This window comes from Bubalus kerabau, chromosome 8, assembly GCF_029407905.1.
Source record: "Bubalus kerabau isolate K-KA32 ecotype Philippines breed swamp buffalo chromosome 8, PCC_UOA_SB_1v2, whole genome shotgun sequence".
NCBI lineage: Eukaryota > Metazoa > Chordata > Mammalia > Artiodactyla > Bovidae > Bubalus > Bubalus kerabau.
This window is the reverse complement of record NC_073631.1, coordinates 109,504,567-109,522,163: the sequence shown is the minus strand read 5'-3', so window position 1 is coordinate 109,522,163 and position 17,597 is coordinate 109,504,567. Positions and strand designations below refer to the sequence as shown.

The window sequence follows — 17,597 nt, the reverse complement described above, 5'->3', positions numbered from 1 at the left end:
GGGCTCCTGTTGGGCAGGAGTAGGCAGAGTCTATATAGGTACTCTCGGAAAGGTAAAAATGAGTGAATGTTCTGAAGGTGGTGAACAAAGGCAGAAAAGCTCAGAAGTCTGGTGGCAAGACAGGAAGTAGGCTGGAAGGACAGAAAATGGAAATAGAGTGAACAGGGAGAAATGGGGGGGAGTGTGGGCTCTTGGGTGGAGAGGGACCCACTGGGTATCTTCTGGTCTGGTGCCTGGCACAGCTGGAAGCCAGCTTCTCCACGACAGGACACCCACTCCTCAGAGCTGCACACCCTCTAATCCCTGACGGGCTCCTCTCGAGGTGGCAATACTGCTGTATTTGTATAGCGCCCAACAGCTTTTTGGTGAAGGCGATGGCACCCCACTCCAGTACTCTTGCCTGGAAAATCCCATGGACGGAGGAGCCTGGTAGGCTACAGTCCATGGGTCGCTAAGAGTCGGACACGGCTGAGCGACTTCCCTTTCACTTTTCACTTTCATGCATTGGAGAAGGAAATGGCAACCCATTCCAGTGTTCTTGCCTGGAGAATCCCAGGGATGGGGGAGCCTGATGGCCTGCTGTCTATGGGGTCGCACAGAGTTGGACACGCCTGAAGCAATTTAGCAGCAGCAGCAACAGCTTTTAAAGAACTTTCACACACACAAGCAGCGGTGGTATGCTGATTTTCCTTTGTGTTTAATTTCAAGCTTCCCTTTTCATGTTTTCATCATGAGGTGCGCAGAACAACATTATTTCCTGTTACAGAGGCTGAGACCAGGTGTCAGAAAGGTTCCGTCTTGCCTGAGAACATAGATCTAAAAATGGCGGAGCTGACCTCAAGGCCGCCGGAGAACAGGGAAAGTGCTGTGAAGTGTGGGAATCACTGCAGATGGCAGCTCAGGGGTCAGGCCAGGGAACAAACTACATCCGGATCCCTCCTGATGCTGGCTTCCCTGGCAGAGGAAGAAGCTTGAATTAATCTGGCACCTGGCACCACCCCCCAGCCCCACCTTGCCATGGCCTTGGGCCCCTCTGGGCCACGTCAAAGGCAGGTTGTGCTCACCCAGTTGTGGATCCTCCATCGCAGAGGCTTTCTTTTTGGAGAAATATCATAAAATATGCTATTTTGTTTTGACCCCTTGTCGTGGGGTCTTCATAGGAAGCCTGGCTTTAGAGGATGAGAAATGTCACATCTGTTTCCTTTCCCAGCCTGCGGGGTGAAGGTAGGGGGCAGAGGGGGCCGGCTCATGTTTTGGGCCACCATCTGCTCAGATAGATAGGTAAGAGCCTCTGTCCTCTCTGTTAGAATGACTTGGTTCATTTCTAGTGGCCTTACATTGCCTAAACTCACTTTCTGTAGCGCTCTTCTCCACGGCAGTCCACATGGCTAGGCAGATTTTTCATTCTTCTGAATCCTATTTATTGACTCAGTGTGTGAGTTTGCTAGGGCCGCCGTAACAAAATAATGGCAGAAATCCATCTTCTCACAGTTTTGGGAGCTGAGAAGTACGTGATCAAAGAAGGTGTTGATAGAAGAAACTTTTCATATATTGAGTCATGGAGAAGTCATTCTGCTTATACATGAGTTAACTTGAATTTTATACCAACTAAAACAGCCTATTTGTGGCCTATCAAACATACACTGTACATCTGCTTTACTTAGTAAAGAAAAGTACTTTACTTTTTAAAAGTGCTTTACTGACCGGAAGTAAAAGATGTCTGTGTTAAAAGACAAAGTGCCCCCCTTCCTGGGACACCAGGGCTGGTGCTCCTTTGATGACACAACTCCCTTCCCAGGGGCCAGCTCCATACTGACTCACTGAGTTCCTGCTGATCTCTTTTTTCAAACCTGGAGGGAATGTATTCCTGACTTGCTTAATGTTCTTTGTTCTGCCAAGATATAAAACTGGGCTGAAAACCCTGCTTCTCTGGAGCAGCTCCTCAGAGTTGTCTTAGAGGCTGCCTTTCGGGTTCTAGGCTTCTGTTTGGCTTAAATAAAACTTGTTTCTATTCCTATTTCAGATCATTCATTATTTTTGTCAACAGGGTTGGTTTCTCCAGGGGTCTCTCTCCTTGTGTTGCCGACGGTCATCTTTTCACTGACTTCACATGGCCTTTCCTCTGTGGGTACCTCCCTAGTGGCCCTCCTTATATATCCTAATCTCTTCTGATAAGAACAAGGTCAGATTGGCTTAAGGGCCACCCTAATGGCCTCAATTAAATTATTTATTTAAAGATCCTATTACATTCTGAGGGACTGGGGGTTAGGATTACAACATATAAATTTTGGAGGAACACAGTTCAGTCCATAGCACTAAGGAAATATTTACTGTGTTCCTATAATGTTCCTGTAATTTTTCTAACCTGTATGGAAACAGCAAGGAAGGTAATAGTAAAAGGTCCTTTCTTTCATGGCATCTGGGTGTATTTACAGACTTTCCTGGTGGCTCAGCAGTAAAAGAATTCACCTGCCAATGCAGGAGATGCAGGTTCAAACTCTGGGTCGGGAAGATCCCCTGGAGAAGGAAAATGGCAACCCACTCCCATATTCTTGCCCGGGAAATCCCATGAACAGAGGAGCCTATCTGAATACAATCCATGGAGTTGCAAAGAGTTGGACACAACTTAGTAACTAAACAATAACAATGTGTATTTATGCATGTGCATGTCCACACATATGGAAGGAGATATGACTGTGAGAGGCAGACAGTACATTAAAAAATATATATGTATCTTTATATATATATATATATGATGTGTATATAATATATATAGTTGATCTTTGAACAAGATGGAATTTGAACTGCACTGGTCTACTTATACATGGAATTTTTTTTCAATAACTATTGTAGTGTTACATGATTTGAGGTTGGTTAAATACAGGATGTGGAACTTTAGATACAAAGGAGTGCCTACAAGGTTATATGTGGATTTTCAACTGTGCAAAGGGTTAGTGTCCCTAATCTGTACCTAGTTCAAGGATCAACTATTTATATCAAATTATAATGATTAATTGATTATATTCCAATGATTAGATCATCGGAAAAGACCCTGATGCTGGGAAAGATTGAAGGCAGGAGGAGAAGTGAACGACAGAAGATGAGATGGTTGGATGGCATCACCGACTTGATGGACATGAGTTTGAACAAGATCTGGGATTTGGTGATGGACACTGAAGCCTGGCAGGCTGCAGTCCAGGGGGCCACAAAGAGTCGGACATGACTGAGTGGCTGAACTGAACTGACTAATGATTAGGCGTTATTGAAATAGGATAAAGTGATAATAAATGTGAGTAACTGGTGGCTGGGTCCACAGGTACTATGTGAGCATAGAAGGTTAGGAAAGCTCTCTCTGGGGAGATGGTATTTGAGGTGAGACCTGGATAACAAGACGTCAGCCCTGTGAAGGTGGGGAAAGGAGTGCTTTCGCCATTCCCTGCCCAGTCTACAACAGAAATAAATTGATACACGGACTTCCCTGGTGATCCAGTGGTTAAGACTCCACACTTCCAAAGCAGGGTTGAGGGTTCAATTCCTGGTTGGGGAACTGAGATCCCACAGGCTGCATGGCACAGCAAAAAAAAAAAAAGAGAGAGAGAGATAGAAATAAATTGACACCTACAATGACTGCTTTTTAAATTAAATTACCATATCATCTAGCATATGGATACTTCACCTTGGTATTAATTTTAATGTAAAAAGTTGTATTTAAAGGAGGGTCATTGATACACTGAAAAATTCTTATAAGTTAATGTAAGCTCTATCTTTTGACACAGCATTTATGAAATATTGTTGGGTTAAGAGAATGAATTATAAAATACATATCATATTATCTAATCTCATTTAAATAGTAGTTTTAATTTTCCTTAGTTTAATAATCTGTTTATTTTAGAATATGCATTAATTTTGTTAAAAAATAGTTAAAATAAAGAGAAACAGTTGCAATAATAAATAAAAATTTCCCAGAGAGGGCAATACTTAATCTTGAGGATGGAATTGTTAATGGTAAAATGTCATGTGTCACAGTGAGAAATAAATTTAGATATTAATTAAAATGTGTGTTTTATCTCTACCAGGCACAGTGCTGTGTGGTTTACATGGATGACTTCATCTCACTCTTATGAAAATCCCATTCCTTGTATTTTTGCATCACTGTTATCCTCATTTTATATACGAGGATATTATATGTATGAATATGAGATTGTGTAACTTGTTCAAGGTTACATCTGGTGAGGAAGCAGGGGGGCCAAGTTTTAAATTCAGGTCTGCCTGAGGACAGAGATCAAGTTCCTAACCACAGTGTTTTTACTGCTTCTTAGGAGAAAATTTTGCCATCCTACAGGAGGGGTCTCACAGTCCAACGCTTATCTGTAGGTGAATTTGCCCACTTCCTAGGGAAATGGGAACAGGAAACAGGAAGGGAAGCCAGCATTTTTGATCCATTCGATCAAACAGGTGCACATGTGGATCCTGGTGACCAGGAGAGTCAGCATGTGTACAAACTGGCTGAGACCCACCGGACCTTGTACAGCACCAGGAGCGTGATGGGAATTGCTCCTTCCTCAAGCCAGGATGCACGAACAGAACACACTTAGTGACAGGGAAACTACAAAGCTAACCTCTCAGGCAACTGACAGGGACTTTTCTTGGTCTTCTTGGCTTTGGCTGGGGGGATTATAAATAGTTTCCTCTGAATATTCATGGCCACCGAGTAGTCAGCCCACTGGGGTTTCGCATAGACACTGTATGGCCGTAAAGATGGACACTGAGAATTACAAAAGAAAACAAGTCTGTTGCATCCCAGTTGCTTGACAGAGCCAAAAATATATATTTCCTGGAAAGCCTACCTTTACTCCAAGATTTAGGGGATTCCCAACGATAAATTTATAATATCAAATTACATAATGCATAAGAAATAGGCCACTCTGAGTGACAGGCATCAGAAACCACCAGAAAACTGAGGTTGGCATGAATAAATAAAAATTTCAAGTAGAAGTTTAATTTTCTTCAGTGCTCAGTCATGTCCAACTCTTTGCGACCCCATGGACTGTAGCCAGCCAGACTCCTCTGTCCATGAGGGTTCCCAGGCAAGAATACTGGAGTAGGTTGCCATTTCCTACTCCTGAGGATCTTCCTGACCCAGGCATTGAACCTGCCTCTCTTGTGTCTCCTGCATTGGCAGGCGGATTCTTTACCACTGTGCCACCTATCCTTAGAGAAATAAAATACACGTGGAGCAAGGTTCTTTAAAAATGACTACTCATCAGATTTCCCTTGTGGTCCAGTGGTTAAGAATCTGGCTGCCAAGACAGAGGACATGGGTTCCGTCCTTGGTCTGGGAAGCTCCCACGTGCAGTGGAGCAATTAAGCCCATGCTCCACAACGTGCTCTAGGGCTCATGGGTCAGAATGACTGAGCCCACGTGCTGCAACTACTGAAGCCTGTGTGCCTTAGAGCCTGGGCTTCATAACAAGAGAAGCCACCGCAAGGAGAAGCTCTCGCGCTGCAGCTAGAGAAAGCCCACATGCAGCAATGAAGACCCAGTGCAGCCAAAAATAAGTGGTTAATTAAAAAAAAATGACGGCTCACGTATGTGAAAGACCCAAGTAGATTTCCTAGACATGAAAATACAGTTTAAAAAGCCGATTGGAAGGTGAAACAGGTTATTGGAGCTAAGGTGTGAATCAGTAAATGGGACAGAGAGTCTAAAGGAATGACCCCCTAACACAGTAGACAGAAGCAAAATGGGGGGAAATGTGAATGAATGGCTAGAGTCTAGATGACACTGAAAGAAAGCTGAACACAGGCTAGATCTATCCTTCGGGACTGAAGTTCTGGACCTGCTGAAGATTTTCCTTCACCACCACCGTTCAGAACCACACTTGTGTTAAAATGGAGTGATGATTCCAGAATAAAGTGCAAGCCTACCCAGAAACAGGCTCACGGCTTTTCAACTAGGGAACAGGGAAATTCCCACAGAACTATAGAGTGAGGATAAGGTGTGGGTGTAATAAGAGTATGTATCATAAAACTGGGACTTGCTCTTGCAATTGAATTGTGCCTCTTTCCAGCTGTGCTAGAATTTGGTCTTGATTATACATTTTCCACTTCATAACAGAATACTCCACGCATCAACTTTACAGTTCTGCAGGTCTGCTGATGTCCAGTTCTGAATGTCATGATAAGCCTTTAGTAAAGAGCCAAGAGCAGTTTTTCAGAGGGAGAATAGTTATGGGCAGGTAGAAGGGAGTAAAGCATGACACAGAGCTCTGTGCATCTGCCTCGTGATTCTCACTCGGGAATGTCAGGAGCTCTACAGAGCACTGATATCTGCCACAGGCACTTAAAGAACAACTGAGCCTGCTTGGTTTATGACCCTGGTGGCTGAGAAGCTTCCATCATAGCCTCGTTCTGCTACTGAGCTCTGCCTTGAACTGGCCCAGCCTTACAGATTGTATAGTAAATGGACCAGTGTAGCATACCCAAGAATAGTATATGTTAACTCCAGAATCCAGAGTGTCCCACGAAGCATTGTGCCTCTTTCTCCATGTCTGGAAACAGCTCGCCTCTCACTTTGGAGGACATTCCAGCATATCTCACACCTCGGCACTGCTCAGAAGCTCACCAAGGGGGCAGATCCCTGAATTTTTGCAGATGTACATTGGTCTGCCATCCATATATCATACCAAGGCATCTAGAGGGCTTTATAATTCCCATTGCCAAGAACAATCAGCATAATGCCATCAGTTTAATGGACCAGTAAGATATAAATATGACCAAGTGCATTCTGAATTATATTAATAGAGAACAGGCTAAATATAGCTCAGAGATAAAATACTTATAGGGTATTTCTGACTCTGCCACTTTAAGGCAAACTGTATCTGATTGTCTTTACTATTTCTAAACACTCCCCTGGGAGAAATTTTATCCTCAGCCTCCAGTAGTCACCCTTCCTGTCTGTGGATGAAGCCCTCCAGCTGATCCCCCAGTTCCCTCCTCATCCTCAGCAGACCATTCACACCGACCCCACCCACCAGCACACAGGCAGCTGCCTCTGTGGTTTCCCCCCTCCAGTCTGCCTCCCAGGGATCTCAGGCTCACCTGGCGGGAGCTGGGTGGGAGGGAGAGGGGTTCTTGCTGAGACCCTTGATCTGTGCCCAGCACTGTGTCTGCAGCACTGCAGAAATAAGAGCTGCTGTCTTCGGAGCTGGCGTTGCTCACAGTCAGAGTTGAGAATGCCAGGTTCGGGCGGCTGATGGGAAACTTGTTGTCAGTAAACCCACTTTCGTAAGTAGCCTTGGAGCCCTGATTGGCAGTAGCCATCAGCACCAAGCTCTGTCCTGGAAGCTGACGGTACCAGTACATCCAGGTGAGCTGGCTATCAACCTGACGACACTCAATCGTCACGGAGGTCCCGCGTTGAGAGATGGCCCTGCTTGGCTTTTGAGAGAGGAGAGCACCGAACACAGAACCTATTCCAGAGAGACAGAAATACCCGTGAGAGCTGACAAGCTTGTCCCCAGGCAGGAGGGTCTCCTATTATTTGCTCCAGTCTCACTTTGCTCCCAATCAGCCCTGGAGCACTGCCTCCACTCTGGATTTGTTCTTCCAGCTGTTATTGTGTTAGGATTCCCTAAATGAACATCTCTCCCATCCGCTGACTGGGGGCCTCAGACCCTCTACTCCTCAGCATGCATATTCACCCCAAATTTCCCCCGGGATAAGGCCATACCCAGTCCCAGGAGAAGTAGCAGAAGAGTCAACATCCTTAGGTGACAGCCTTGCCTCTCAGCAGAGAAAAGGAGACGTTCTTCCTTCACCACTGTGTAGTTCTTCCCTACTGACTCTGTTCCTCGCCTGTCCCAGGAAGCCTAGTATTTGCAGAACATGGAGAAAATTCTTCTGCCCCCTAGTGGAGCTGTGTGGCTCTTCATTTGGGCTGGATCTTTATTCACTAGGCTCCCAGCCTCCAGCTTTGGTCTCATCACCACCCTCTGCCACTCCCCATCCATCATTGTTGAGCACCACTCATGTTCTACTCCTCGGTATAAAGCAAGAATGGGATGCAGTATTGACCTCAGATAACTCAAGGTAAGATTTTAGAATACTAGGGTAACATAACTCAGGATTGCAACCGTTGGTTGAGTATTTCGGTTATTCCAAACTGACCTGATTTTTCTTTCCCTGATACCTACTCCAGTAAACTGACTCCTATTCCTGAATACATTCCTCTTAATAAACGGAGATCCAACCAGGCCATTCTAAAGGAGATCAGCCCTGGGTGTTCTTTGGAAGGAATGACGCTAAAGCTGAAACTCCAGTACTTTAGCCACCTCATGTAAAGAGTTGACTCACTGGAAAAGACTCTGATGCTGGGAGGGATTGGGGGGCAGGAGGAGAAGGGGATGACAGAGGATGAGATGGCTGGATGGCATGACAGACTCGATGGACATGAGTCTGAGTGAACTCCAGGAGTTGGTGCTGGACAGAGAGGCCTGGCATGCTGCGATGCATGGGGTCGCAAAGAGTGGGACACCACTGAGCACCTGAACTGAAATGATACATTTTCCACTTCATAACAGAATACTCCACGCAACAACTTTACAGTTTTGCAGGTCTGCTGATGTCCAGTTCTGAATGCCATGATAAGCCTTTAGTAAAGAGCCAAGAGCAGTTTTTCAAAGGGAGAATAGTTATCAGCAGGTAGAAGGGAGTAAAGCATGACACGGAGCTCTGTGCATCTGCCTCGTGATTCTCACTGGGGAATTCAGGAGTTCTACAGAGCACTGATATCTGCCACAGGCACTTCAAGAACAACTGAGCCTGCTTGGTTTATGACCCTGGTGGCTGAGAAGCTTCCATCATAGCCTCGTTCTGCTACAGCATTCTGCCTTGCACTGGCCCAGCCTGACAGATTGTATAGTAAATGGGCCAAAGTAGCATACCCAAGAGTAGTATAGGTTAACTCCAAAATCCAGAGGGTCCCATGAAGCATTGTGCCTCTTTCTCCATATCAGGAAACAGCTCGACTCTCATTTTGAAGGACATTCCAGCATATCTCACACTTCTGGACTACTCAGAAGCTCACCAAGGGGGCAGATCCCTGAATTTTTGCAGATGTACATTGGTCTGCCATCCATATATCATACCAAGGCATCTAGAGGGCTTTATAATTCCCATTCGCCAAGAACAATCAGCATAATGCCATCAGTTTAATGGACCAGTAAGATATAAATATGACTAAGTGCATTCTGAACTATATTAATAGAGAACAGGCTAAATATAGCTCAGAGATAAAATACTTATAGGGTATTTCTGACTCTGCCAATTTAAGGCAAACTGTATCTGATTGTCTTTACTATTTCTAAACACTCCCCTGGGAGAAATTTTATCCTCAGCCTCCAGTAGTCACCCTTCCTGTCTGTGGATGAAGCCCTCCAGCTGATCCCCCAGTTCCCTCCTCATCCTCAGCAGACCATTCACACCGACCCCACCCACCAGCACACAGGCAGCTGCCTCTGTGGTTTCCCCCCTCCAGTCTGCCTCCCAGGGATCTCAGGCTCACCTGGCGGGAGCTGGGTGGGAGGGAGAGGGGTTCTTGCTGAGACCCTTGATCTGTGCCCAGCACTGTGTCTGCAGCACTGCAGAAATAAGAGCTGCTGTCTTCGGAGCTGGCGTTGCTCACAGTCAGAGTTGAGAATGCCAGGTTCGGGCGGCTGATGGGAAACTTGTTGTCAGTAAACCCACTTTCGTAAGTAGCCTTGGAGCCCTGATTGGCAGTAGCCATCAGCACCAAGCTCTGTCCTGGAAGCTGACGGTACCAGTACATCTCGGGGAGCTGGCTATCAACCTGACGACACTCGATCATCACGGAGGTCCCGCGTTGAGAGATGGCCCTGCTTGGCTTTTGAGAGAGGAGAGCACCGAACACAGAACCTAGATCCGGAGAGACAGAAACACCCGTGAGAGCTGACAAGCTTGTCCCCAGGCAGGAGGGCTCCTACTGTTTGCTCCAGTCTCACCTTGCTCCCAATCAGCCCTGCAGCACTGCCTCCACTCTGGTTTTGCTCTTTCAGCTGTTACTGTGTTAGGATTCCCTAATCGAACATCTCTCCCATCCACTGACTGGGGGCCTCAGACCCTCTACTCCTCAGCATGCATATTCACCCCAAATTTCTCCTGGGATAAGGCCGTACCTAGTCCCAGGAGAAGTAGCAGAAGAGTCAACATCTTTAGGTGACAGCCTTGTCTCTCCACAGAGAAAAGGCACTAACACATCAAATTCAAGATCTTCTTCCTTCACCACCGTGTAGTTCTTCCCTACTGACTGTTCCTCGCCTGTCCCAGGAAGCCTAGTTTCTGCAGAACATGGAGACCATTCTTCTGCCCCCTAGTGGAGCTGTGTGGCTCTTCACTTGGGCTGGATCTTTATTCACTAGGCTCCCAGCCTCCAGCTTTGGTCTCATCAACACACTCTGCCACTCCCCATCCAACATTGTTGAGCACCACTCATGTTCTACTCCTCAGTATAAAGCAAGAATGGGATGCAGTATTGACCTCAGATAACTAAAGGTAAGATTATAGAATACTAGGGTAACATAACTCAGGATTGCAAGCGTTGGCTGAGTATTTCGGTTATTCCAAACTGACCTGATTTTTCTTTCCCTGATACCTATTCTGATAAACTGACTTCTATTCCTGAATTCATTCCTCTTAATAAATGGAGATCCAACCAGTCCATTCTAAAGATCAGCCCTGGGTGTTCTTTGGAAGGAATGATGCTAAAGCTGAAACTCCCGTACTTTGGCTACCTCATGCAAAGAGTTGACTCATTGGAAAAGACTCTGATGCTGGGAGGGATATGAGGCAGGAGGAGAAGCAGATGACAGAGGATGAGATGGCTGGATGGCATGACCGACTCGATGGACGTGAGTCTGAGTGAACTCCGGGAGTTGGTGCTGGACAGGGAGGCCTGGCGTGCTGCGATGCATGGGGTCACAAAGAGTCGGACACACTGAGCGACAGAACTGAAATGATACACTTTCCACTTCAAAGCAGAATACTCCGTGTGTCTTCAACTTTACAGTTTTGCAGGTCTGCTGATGTCTTATTCTGAATGCCATGATAAGCCTTTAGTAAAGAGCCAAGAGCAGTTTTTCAAAGGGAAAAATGTTGGCAGTAGAAGGGAGTAAAGCATGACGCAGAGCTCTGGGCATCTGCCTCATGATTCTCACTGGGGAATGTCAGGAGCTCTACAGAGCATTGATATCCGCCACAGGCACTTCAAGAACAACTGAGCCTGCTTGGTTTATGACCCTGGTGGCTGAGAAGCTTCCATCATAGCCTCGTTCTGCTACCGAGCTCTGCCTTGCACTGGCCCAGCCTGACAGATTGTATAGTAAATGGACCAGTGTAGCATACCCAAGGGTAGTATATGTCAACTCCAAAATCCAGAGTGTCCCACGAAGCATTGTGCCTCTTTCTCCATGTCTGGAAACAGCTCGCCTCTCACTTTGGAGGACATTCCAGCATATCTCACACCTCTGCACTGCTCAGAAGCTCACCAAGGGGGCAGATCCCTGAATTTTTGCAGATGTACATTGGTCTGCCATCCATATATCATACCAAGGCATCTAGAGGGCTTTATAATTCCCATTCGCCAAAAACAATCAGCATAATGCCATCAGTTTAAAGGACCAGTATGATATAAATATGACTAAGTGCATTCTGAACTATATTAATAGAGAACAGGCTAAATATAGCTCAGAGATAAAATACTTATAGGGTATTTCTGACTCTGCCACTTTAAGGCAAACTGTATCTGATTGTCTTTACTATTTCTAAACACTCCCCTGGGAGAAATTTTATCCTCGCCTCCAGTAGTCACCCTTCCTGTCTGTGGATGATGTCCTCCAGCTGGTCACCCAGTTCCCTCCTCATCCCCAGCCGACCATTCACACTGACCCCCGCCCACCAGCACACAGGCAGCTGCCTCTGTGGTTTCCCCGCTCCAGCTTGCCTCCCAGGGTTCTTATGCTCACCTGGCCGGGAGCTGGGTGGGAGGGAGAGAGGTTCTTGCTGAGACCTTTGATCTGTGCCCAGCACTGTGTCTCCAGCACTGCAGAAGTAAGAGCTGCTGTCTTCGGAGCTCGCGCTGCTCACAGTCAGAGTTGAAAACTCCAGTTTCGGGCGGTCAATGGGAAACTTGTCCTCAGTAAACCCCCTCTCGTAAGTAGCCTTTAAGCCCTGATTGGAGGTAGCCATCAGAACCAAGCTCTGTCCTGGAAGCTGACGGTACCAGTACATCGAGGTGAGCTGGCTATCAACCTGATGACACTCTATCATCATGGAGGTCCCGCGTTGACAGATGGCCCTGCTTGGCTTTTGAGAGAGGAGAGCACTGAACACAGAACCTATCCAGAGAGATAGAAACACCCGTGAGAGCTAACAAGCTTGTCCCCAGACAGGAAGGTCTCCTACTATTTGCTACAGTATCACCTTGCTCCCAATCAGCTCTGCAGCACTGCCACCACTCTGGTTTTGCTCTTCCAGCTGTTACTGTGTTAGGATTCCCTAATCGAACATCTCTCCCATCCGCTGACTGGGGGCCTCAGACCCTCTACTCCTCAGCATGCATATTCACCCCAAATTTCCCCCGGGATAAGGCCATACCCAGTCCCAGGAGAAGTAGCAGAAGAGTCAACATCTTTAGGTGACAGCCTTGCCTCGCCAAGAGAAAAGGCACTAACACATCAAATTCAAGTTCTTCTTCCTTCAACACCGTGTAGTTGTTCCTTACTGACTCTGTTCCTCGCCTGTCCCAGGAAGCCTAGTATTTGCAGAACATGGAGAAAATTCTTCTGCCCCCTAGTGGAGCTGTGTGGCTCTTCATTTGGGCTGGATCTTTATTCACTAGGCTCCCAGCCTCCAGCTTTGGTCTCATCACCACCCTCTGCCACTCCCCATCCATCATTGTTGAGCACCACTCATGTTCTACTCCTCAGCATAAAGCAAGAATGGGATGCAGTATTGACCTCAGATAACTCAAGGTAAGATTTTAGAATACTAGGGTAACATAACTCAGGATTGCAACCGTTGGCTGAGTATTTCAGTTATTCCAAACTGACCTGATTATTCTTTCCCTGATATCTACTCCAGTAAACTGACTCCTATTCCTGAATTCATTCCTCTTAATAAACGGAGATCCAACCAGTCCATTCTAAAGGAGATCAGCCCTGGGTGTTCTTTGGAGGAATGATGCTAAAGCTGAAACTCCAGTACTTTGGCCACCTCATGCAAAGAGCTGACTCATTGGAAAAGACTCTGATGCTGGGAGGGATTGGGGGCAGGAGGAGAAGGGGATGACAGAGGATGAGATTGCTGGATGGCATCACCGACTTGATGGACATGAGACTGAGTGAACTCCGGGAGTTCGTGCTGGACAGGGAGGCCTGGCCTGCTGCGATGCATGGGGTCACAAAGAGTCGGACATGACTGAGTGACTGAATTGAACTGATATATTTTCCACTTCATAACAGAATACTCCATGCGTCTTCAATTTACCGTTTTGCAGGTCTGTGGAACCTAGTTCTGAATGCCCCGATAAGCCTTTAGTAAAGAGCCAAGAGCAGTTTTTCAAAGGAAGAATAGTTATTGGCAGATAGAGGGGAGTAAAGCATGACACAGAACTCTGTGCATCTGCCTCATGATTCTCACTGGGGAATGTCAGGAGCTCTACAGAGCATTGATATCCACCACAGGCACTTCAAGAACAACTGAGCCTGCTTGGTTTATGACCCTGGTGGCTGAGAAGCTTCCAATATAGCCTCGTTCTGCTACCGCATTCTGCCTTGCACTGGCCCAGCCTGACGGATTGTATAGTAAATGGACCAGTGTAGCATACCCAAGAGTAGTATATGTTAACTCCAAAATCCAGAGGGTCCCACGAAGCATTGTGCCTCTTTCTCCATGTCTTGAAACAGCTCGCCTCTCACTTTGGAGGACATTGCAGCATATCTCACACCTTTGCACTGCTCAGAAGCTCACCAAGGGGGCAGATACCTGAATTTTTGCAGATGTACATTGGTCTGCCATCCATATATCATACCAAGGCATCTAGAGGGCTTTATAATTCCCATTCGCCAAAAACAATCAGCATAATGCCATCAGTTTAATGGACCAGTATGATATAAATATGACTAAGTGCATTCTGAACTATATTAAGAGAACAGGCTAAATACAGCTCAGAGATAAAATACTTATAGGGTATTTCTGACTCTGCCACTTTAAGGCAAACTGTATCTGATTGTCTTTACTATTTCTAAACACTCCCCTGGGAGAAATTTTATCCTCGGCCTCCAGTAGTCACCCTTCCTGTCTGTGGATGAAGTCCTCCAGCTGATCCCCTAGTTCCCTCCTCATCTCCAGCCGACCATTCACACCGACCCCGCCCACCAGCACACAGGCAGCTGCCTCTGTGGTTTCCCCCCTCCAGCCTGCCTCCCAGGGTTCTCAGGCTCACCTGGCCGGGAGCTGGGTGGAAGGCAGAGGGGTTCTTGCTGAGACCCTTGATCTGTGCCCATCACTGTGTCTCCAGCACTGCAGAAATAAGAGCTGCTGTCTTCGGAGCTTGCGTTGCTCACAGTCAGAGTTGAGAACTCCAGTTTCGGGCGGCTAATGGGAAACTTGTCTTCAGTAAACCCCCTCTCGTAAGTAGCCTTGGAGCCCTGATTGGCAGTAGCCATCAGCACCAAGCTCTGTCCTGGAAGCTGACGGTACCAGTACATGAAATTGACCTGGCTATCGACCTGACACTCGATTGTCACGAAGTTCCCGCGTTGACGGATGGCCCTGCTTGGCTTTTGAGAGAGGAGAGCACCAAACACAGAACCTAGATCCAGAGAGACAGAGACACCCGTGAGAGCTGACAAGCTTGTCCCCAGGCAGGAGGGTCTCCTACTGTTTGCTCCAGTCTCACTTGGCTCCCAATCAGCCCTGGAGCACTGCCTCCACTCTGGATTTGTTCTTCCAGCTGTTACTGTGTTAGGATTCCCTAATCGAACATCTCTCCCATCCGCTGACTGGGGCCTCAGACCCTCTACTCCTCAGCATGCATATTCACCCCAAATTTCCCCCGGGATAAGGCCATACCCAGTCCCAGGAGAAGTAGCAGAAGAGTCAACATCTTTAGGTGACAGCCTTGCCTCTCCGAGAGAAAAGGCACTAACACATCAAATTCAAGTTCTTCCTTCACCACCATGTAGTTCTTCCCTATTGACTCTGTTCCTCGCCTGTCCCAGGAAGCCTAGTTTCTGCAGAACATGGAGACAATTCTTCTGCCCCCTAGTGGAGCTGTGTGGCTCTTCATTTGGGCTGGATCTTTATTCACTAGGCTCCCAGCCTGCAACTTTGGTCTCATTACCACCCTCTGCCACTCCCCATCCATCATTGTTGAACAACACTCATTTTCTACTCCTCGGTATAAAGCAAGAATGGGATGCAGTATTGACCTCAGATAACTCAAGGTAAGATTTTAGAATACTAGAGTAACATAACTCAGGATTGCAAGCGTTGGCTGAGTATTTCGGTTATTCCAAACTGACCTGATTTTTCTTTCCCTGATACCTACTCCGGTAAACTGACTCCTATTCCTGAATTTATTCCTCTTAATAAATGGAGATCCAACCAGTCCATTCTAAAGGAGATCAGCCCTGGATGTTCTTTGGAAGGAATGATGCTAAAGCTGAAACTCCAGTACTTTGGCCACCTCATGCAAAGAGTTGACTCATTGGAAAAGACTCTGATGCCGGGAGGTATTGGGGGCAGGAGGAGAAGGGGATGACAGAGGATGAGATTGCTGGATGGCATCACCGACTTGATGGACATGAGTCTGAGTGAACTCCGGGAGTTGGTGCTGGACAGGGAGGCCTGGCGTGCTGCGATGCCTGGGTTCGCAAAGAGTAGGGCACAACTGAGCGACTGAACTGAAATGATACATTTTCCACTTCATAACAGAATACTCTGTGCGTCTTCAACTTTACCGTTTTGCAGGTCTGGTTATGTCCAGTTCTCAATGCCCTGATAAGCCTTTAGTAAAGAGCCAAGAGCAGTTCTTCAAAGGGAGAATAGTTATTGGCAGATAGAGGGGAGTAAAGCATAACACGGAGCTCTGTGCATCTGCCTCATGATTCTCACTGGGGTTGTCAGGAGCTCTACAGAGCATTGATATCTGCCACAGGCACTTCAAGAACAACTGAGCCTGCTTGGTTTATGACCCTGGTGGCTGAGAAGCTTCCATCATAGCCTCGTTCTGCTACCGAGCTCTGCCTTGCACTGGCCCAGCCTGACAGATTGTATAGTAAATGGGCCAGTGTAGCAAACCCAAGAGTAGTATATGTCAACTCCAAAATCCAGAGGGTCCCACGAAGCGTTGTGCCTCTTTCTCCGTGTCCAGACAAACAGCTTGCCTCTCACTTTGGAGGACATTCCAGCATATCTCACACCTCTGGACTACTCAGAAGCTCACCAAGGGGGCAGATCCCTGAATTTTTGCAGATTTACATTGGTCTGCCATCTATGTATCATACGAAGGCATCTAGAGGGCTTTATAATTCCCATTCACCAAGAACAATCAGCATAATGCCATCAGTGTATTGGACCATTATGATATAAATATGACTAAGTGCATTCTGAACTATATTAATAGAGACCAGGCTAAATATCAGATCAGATCAGATCAATCGCTCAGTCGTGTCCAACTCTTTGCGACCCCATGGCCAGGCCTCCCTGTCCATCACCAACTCCCGGAGTTCACTCAGACTCATGTCCATCGAGTCAGCGATGCCATTCCGCCATCTCATCCTCTGTCATCCGCTTCTCCTCCTGCCCCCAATCCCTCCCAGCAGCAGAGTCTTTTCCAATGAGTCAACTCTTCGCATGAGGTGGCCAAAGTACTGGAGTTTCAGCTTTCCAAAGTAATCCCAAGGCTGATCTCCTTCAGAATGTACTGGTTGGATCTCCTTGCAGTCCAAGGGACTCTCAAGAGTCTTCTCCAACACCACAGTTCAAAAGCATCAATTCTTCGGCACTCCGCCTTCTTCACAGTCCAACTCTCACATCCATACATGACCACAGGATAAACCATAGCCTTCACCAGACGAACCTTTGTTGGCAAAGTAATGTCTCTGCTTTTGAATATGCTATCTAGATTGGTCATAACTTTCCTTCCAAGGCTAAATATAGCTCAGAGATAAATTACTTAAAGGGTATTTCTGACCCTGCCACTTGAAGGCAAACTGTATCTGACTGTCTTTACTATTTCTAAACACTCCCCTGGGAGAAATTTTATCCTCAGCCTCCAGTAGTCACCCTTCCTGTCTGTGGATGATGTCCTCCAGCTGGTCCCCCAGTTCCCTCCTCATCCCCAGCCTACCATTCACACCGACCCTGCCCACCAGCACACAGGCAGCTGCCTCTGTGGTTTCCCCCCTCCAGCCTGCCTCCCAGGGTTCTCAGGCTCACCTGGCTGAGAGCTGGGTGGAAGGCAGAGGGGTTCTTGCTGAGACCCTTGATCTGTGCCCAGCACTGTGTCTCCAGCA

General features: G+C 47.0%; 1 gene segment (V, D, J or C); it reads right to left on the bottom strand.

The window, feature by feature from the left end:
* The window catches only part of LOC129659598 (T cell receptor beta constant 1-like), a 102,914-nt gene that overhangs the window by 19,094 nt on the left and 66,223 nt on the right, over positions 1–17,597 (bottom strand).